This window comes from Neofelis nebulosa, chromosome 1, assembly GCF_028018385.1.
Source record: "Neofelis nebulosa isolate mNeoNeb1 chromosome 1, mNeoNeb1.pri, whole genome shotgun sequence".
In the NCBI taxonomy this organism is placed as follows: Eukaryota; Metazoa; Chordata; class Mammalia; order Carnivora; family Felidae; genus Neofelis; species Neofelis nebulosa.
In genome coordinates, this window is record NC_080782.1 from 63,160,553 (window position 1) to 63,166,154 (window position 5,602).

The 5,602-nt window shown below is 52.3% G+C and overlaps 1 long non-coding RNA gene across 1 annotated transcript; it reads right to left on the reverse strand.

Annotated features, from left to right (window-relative positions):
- Positions 1-533: 533 nt before the first annotated feature.
- LOC131508358 (uncharacterized) lies at positions 534-2,991 on the reverse strand. Its single transcript, XR_009259983.1, has 3 exons — positions 2,927-2,991; positions 2,500-2,760; positions 534-2,299 (listed from the first exon to the last, which is right to left on the reverse strand). It is a non-coding gene; the product is annotated as an uncharacterized LOC131508358 (long non-coding RNA).
- Between the last annotated feature and the right edge of the window lie 2,611 nt (positions 2,992-5,602).

Sequence of the window (5,602 nt, forward strand, 5' to 3'; positions counted from 1 at the left end):
CCAAACGGCTGCATTAGGGAAATCAAGGCAACTTTCCTCCAGTCACTTTCCGGTGGGCTCTTACCTTCAGCACCTCTTTGAGGGACCCAAGCCTGGACATGGCCCTCTTCCCTGCACCCCCAAGAAGGGAGGGCACTGGGAGACCAGTGGCTGTCCTCTCTCTACTCCCAAGACTTATAGTCCCGGTCCCCTTCCTGGCCGAGTGACCCTGAGCCCTGCTCTTGGCATCTCTTTCCCCATTTGCAGACCGCCTGACTCACAGGCTGCGTGTGGATGGGTTGCAACGATATCAGGAAAGCCACTACTTCCTGAGCACCTACTATGTGCCAGATCCATTGTCAGATATCTGCCAGGCACCCCATCATTAGCACAATAGATGCAATCCAGCTCTGCGGGTCTGCTCTCTCCCTAGACACGCCCGGGGATACCCCACCAGCGCTACCTACCACGGCCATGCTCACACAGGTTTTGTACATTTGACTTCTTATGAGAGAGAAAGAGAAAGGGCGAGGCAGATCAGGCAAACCATTGAGTTAAACAGGAGTGAGGGGTTCTTGTCCCCAGTACGATTTTATGAACCTCCATATGCTTGAGATATTTTATAACACGATCATGCTGGCCCAGGGAGTGTGCAGCTGGCCTGGTGGAGGGAGGAGGCACTGAGGAACTGGGTCGGGAGCCGGCCAAGTTCCTTGCCGTCCAGATGTCATGGTGAAGACCGGAGGCTGTGACTCACCATGAAATGCTGGGGTAATCTGGATGTTTCTGAAACTCAGAAGTCCCCCCACGCTCTTGTCAGCTCCTGGCAAAGGTGTGGGCCTGGTGAGCCCATCAACCAGCAGAATGAACCAGGGTTCCCAAGGTGGCCAAGTGTGGGGACACCCACCAGCCTTCCTTTCTCAGGCTCCCCATAGGGATTATAGGCCATCTCTGGGATGCCCTGTGGTTCCAGCACAAGTCGCAGACCCACCACCACAATGGCCAATGGGGTGGGCCTCTGGGCCCTGCAAACCAGCCAGAGACAGCAGAGCCTGCTCGGAGTTCCCAAGCCCCAGGCCTGGCGGAAAGCCCCTCGCTGCAGAAGTGGGCTGGCTACAGCTTGTTGTGCTGTTGCTAAGTTCTGCGCTGATCAATCTGGGCCTCATGGGTTTTTTTTCCTCTGGTTTCATGTTCTGACGGGAACTGTGCAAATCTGGAGCACGTTAATCGCAGCCACAGCATTCCAGAGGGCGTGACGCTGCGAGTTCCTCCTTGGCCCCAAATCTTGAGTCCACACCCTCCGGGCTCAGAGGATGGTCAGGAGAGCAGCTCAGGCCAAGCCTGGAATACGATCTATAGGATCCGACCCTCACTGTCCTTTCCAGAAGTTATAACTTGCCTTCCAGAGAGATGGAAGAGGCTTTAGGGCCAATACTGAATTCTGCTTCTGGGTTCCACGGCTCCCCTTCTGGTATTTACAGCTCCATATATTTTGTTCCGAAAGTCACCCTCAGCCTCATTCCACAGGGCCTTGTGCCGGCTCCCTGAGCTCGACCCGCCATTCCCCCAGAGATCCTAGGGCCCAGGTTTCACCTCTCCCTCCTTCCTGCCTCCACTCAGCCAGATCTGCCCCTAATTCCTTTACCCTTTCTTCTTTTCCTTCACTATTCATGCTCTTCTAGAGATTATGCTTTAGAGAGATGGACAATATTGTAACATTTTTAAATTATTTATACACTTTATAAGTAAAATAATTTCGGGTGGAAATAAGCACTTAGAAGAAAAACTAAGGTGGGTAAGGGGTGAAGAGGAGAATTAGGGTGTACATGTGAGAGAGAGTTGAGGGCACAGCAGCTGGGGGTCCGGGGAAGCTCTAAGGAGGTGGTATTTGGGCAGAGACCTGGAAGGGAAGGCATCCACCACAGAAGCATCTGGAGAAAGACATTTGGGGGGAGGAAACGGCAGGTACACGGGCTCCGAGGGGAAAGGCAAAGAGGCCTGTGTGGTTAAAGCAAGTGAGTGACCAGGCAGGAGGAGAGGAGGTTGAGGGGAACTGGCCCCTGAGGTCTGGAGCTTGGTGAGCTCTAACGATTTAGGGTTTTCCCGCAACTACAATGGGAAGCCACTGGCTTGTTGAGTGCACCGAGGTGACATTATCACAGTTGTGTTTTCAAAGGATCTTCCTGGCTGCCTGTGAGCCAAGAGTGCAGGCAGAAGCAAGGATTCAAGGTAGGAGGCACCTGCTGCAGAGAGGACTGGCCAGGCCTGAGGGGCGAGCGGTGGTGGCTCCCGGAAGAGGAGGTTGGTTTAAGGATACAGGCTGTGGGGTATGAGAGAAAGAGAATGAGTCAAAAAACGCTCTGGGGCTTGGGGCTGAGCAGCTGCTGGGAGGCAGGAGGGGAGAGTGAGGCCGTGGTGGGGAAGCTGTGAGCAGAGCACGTCTGTGGGGGTGAAACTGAGAGGTCAGTCTGGGTTCCAGACCGTGTGGAGCCTTGCGAGCCACGGAGACAATAAACAAACCTGCTCTGGGTTAGTTCTGAGGACTTCAGAGAAGTCATTGGTGAGCTTCAGGCAGGAGAATTCCAGAACTGTTCAGGCATTAGCCCCCTCTGAGGATCCTCTTGGTGCAAGTAAGCGGTCTCTTCCTTGCACAGAGAAGTCACAAAGTGACTTCATCTTGGAATCTCGACTCGGCTTCCCTAATACCTTGTTGCACGGACTATGTTCCACTCTACCGTTTCACGGAGAAGGGGACAGGCGCAGAGAGGAGCAGTAACTTGCCTGAGGTCAACACAGCAGAGAAGCTGGGATTCAGATCCAGACAGCCTGGCTCCAGAGTCTGTGTGTCAAACCCCTGCACCCCGCCATCTGACGCTTATCACCCCCCTCATCAACCCCCTCCTCCCACGTACACACCGTGCTGCGCAGCTGTGCACGATAGAGATACCTGTGGTAGAGGACGCGGCTCCTGCCTGGTTTTACTGCAGGCCTCCCCTCTGTGTTTATTAATTTGCTAGACAAATATTTATATGCGAAGGCCAGGGCTGGGGGCCCGTGTTTCCTGCCTGTGCAGGGATGGAGGAAGGAGGGGCAGGGGAGGTGGGGGTCGGAGGAGGAATTTAATCCTGCAGAATGCTCAGTGCCTGGAGGGAAGGAAGCCACAAACAGGGCCTGGATGGCCCCGGGGTTGGGGCAGGAGAGCTTAGGGGTGAACAGTGCCTGTCTTAGAGTCACCCAACCCTGTGTGACCACAAAGTCACCCGACCTCTGCCAGCCTCAGTTTCTGCCTGGCTGTGAAGGGGTCAGTGACAGCCACCTCCTAGGGCTACCAGGAGGGTTCTGTGAGACCACCCACGGCACCAAACCTCTCATGACAACTGTTCTTTCTTTTCTAGCTTGGCGGAAAAGTGGCCACCGCCTCTCAGTACAGAGAACCACGACTTTTCATTTCCCGGGGCCAGGTTTAACATTTCGTGTATTTCACGCACTGCTCTTTTCTCTGAGAAGTCTCTTTCTCAGAAAGGCTAGAGGGTGGCAAAATGTGGCAGAGCGGGTCTTAGCTTTGCAGCACCCCCCACCCCCCACAAATCAGTCTGGGGCCAGGTGCAGAGGATCCTGGGCCACATGGATTCTCAGCTGTCTCTTGACACAGCAGATTCCAGGGCCTTATTTAGAACCCTTGCTGGGGGAGGGGGCACGAACGACTCCCCTTCCCCCCCCCCCCCCCCCAGTAATTCACCTGCCCTCCACCACCCCCACCTTGGGGTGAACAAGGGCTCTGGCTCTGGAGCCAGGCTGATTCCCCGACCTTGGGCACAGCCTCAGAACCCTAGTCCTGGGCTTACCTAGAAACCCTCACAGCCATGGGCCGGTTACGCCCCGGGCTCCTGGAGTCAGTAACCACGATGGGGTGAGCTGGTGACCCAGAGAGGAAGAAAATCAAGGACTTTCTCTGGGAAGGGAGGTGTAGATGCTTCTTCTGGGAAGGGAAGTATAGACACCTGTGCCCTTACCAGTAGCATTAGAATTAAATATCACGTGAAACTCTCTGTGTCTTAATGAGAATATGCATCACATTATCTACAGCCTAGGAGGAGACTAGAAGAAAAGACTGCAACCGGTAGACAATTCCTGTCTCTGGGTGGTGTGGGAGTGTGTGCAACTTTTATTTATGCATTTCTTGTTTCTATATTTTCTAAAATTTTCCCATTGAAAATGCACTATCATTAAAATCATGAGGGGAAAAAAAAACCAGTGATGAGGCACCTGGGTGGCTCAGTCGGTTACGCATCCGACGCTTGATTTCGTCGCAGGTCATGATCTCACGGTTCGTGGGTTCAAGCCCCATGTTGTGCTCTGTACTGACAGAGCAGAGCCTGCTTGGGATTCTCTCTCTCTCCCTCTCTCTGCCCCTCCCCTACTCGCTTGTGCCCTCTCTCTGTCCCTCCAAATAAGTAAACTTAAAAAAAAAAACCCCAGGGGTGCCTGGGTGGCTCAGTTGGTAAAGCGTCTGACTCTTGGTTTGGACTCAGGTCATGATCTCAGGGTTTGTGAGTTTGAGCCTTGCATTGGGCTCTGCACCGTCAGTGCAGGAATTCTCTCTCTGTCCCTCCCCTGTTCTCTTTCTCTCAAAAATAAATAAAAACTTGAAAAGATAAAAAACAATAAAAACACGGGCACCTGGATGGCTCAGTCGGTTAGGCGTCCGACTTCAGCTCAGGTCATGATCTCACAGTCAATGAGTTCGAGCCCCACGTCAGGCTCTGTGCTGACAGCTCAGGGCCTGGAGCCTGCTTGGGATTCTGTGTCTCCCTCTCTCTGCCCCTCCCCTGCTCATGCTCTGTCTCTCTCTGTCTCAAAAATAAATAAAAACATTAAAAAAAAACACAATAAAAACAATATATGTGACTAATATGTAAGATAAATATGTGTGTGTTTATATATTCGAGATGAGAAAATTATAGGTGAGGTAGAATAACAATATTCTCTCTCCTGAGCAGTCTCCCACCACATCACATACTCGGGGTTCTCTGTAATGTACTTGTCCTTCTCTCTTTCTGGATCAAGAGACACTCAAGCACCAAGGGAAAGTTGTATCTGTGTCCCTCTGAAGACCTGGCACATAATAGGTATTCAATAAATGTTTATGAATGAACAAGTGAATATCTTCTCTAAAAATAAAAATACACCCGGGAACAAAAAGTACACCAGAAACTGATGTCAGAATGTGTCCGAGAAGTTCGTGAATCGCACAGGGTGTGTCTTCTCTGACAGGAACCCCAAGGGCACTTTCACCACCAGGGTCCCCCTCTGAGTCCTTATCCGTCCTGGGTTGCCAGGAGACAGGCAGGACACAGGAGGTTGAGGTGGACAGAAACTGTCCTTGTTCATTTCCGAACCCAAGGTGCCCAGCACAGCTGGCTGTTCTCAGGAGTACAGCAGAAGCAGGTCAACAATAAGAACAAGATGTTCTTTACTCCATAGAAGAGTAAGATAGGTCCTCAATATCAAACAAAAAGACAGGACTAGGGGCACCCCAGGGACGAGGCCTTCAAGGCAAACTAAGGTCCTGAAGACAGAGCCTTCTCTTCCCACGGCTGTTTCTGCCCTGGGGACAAGGCGC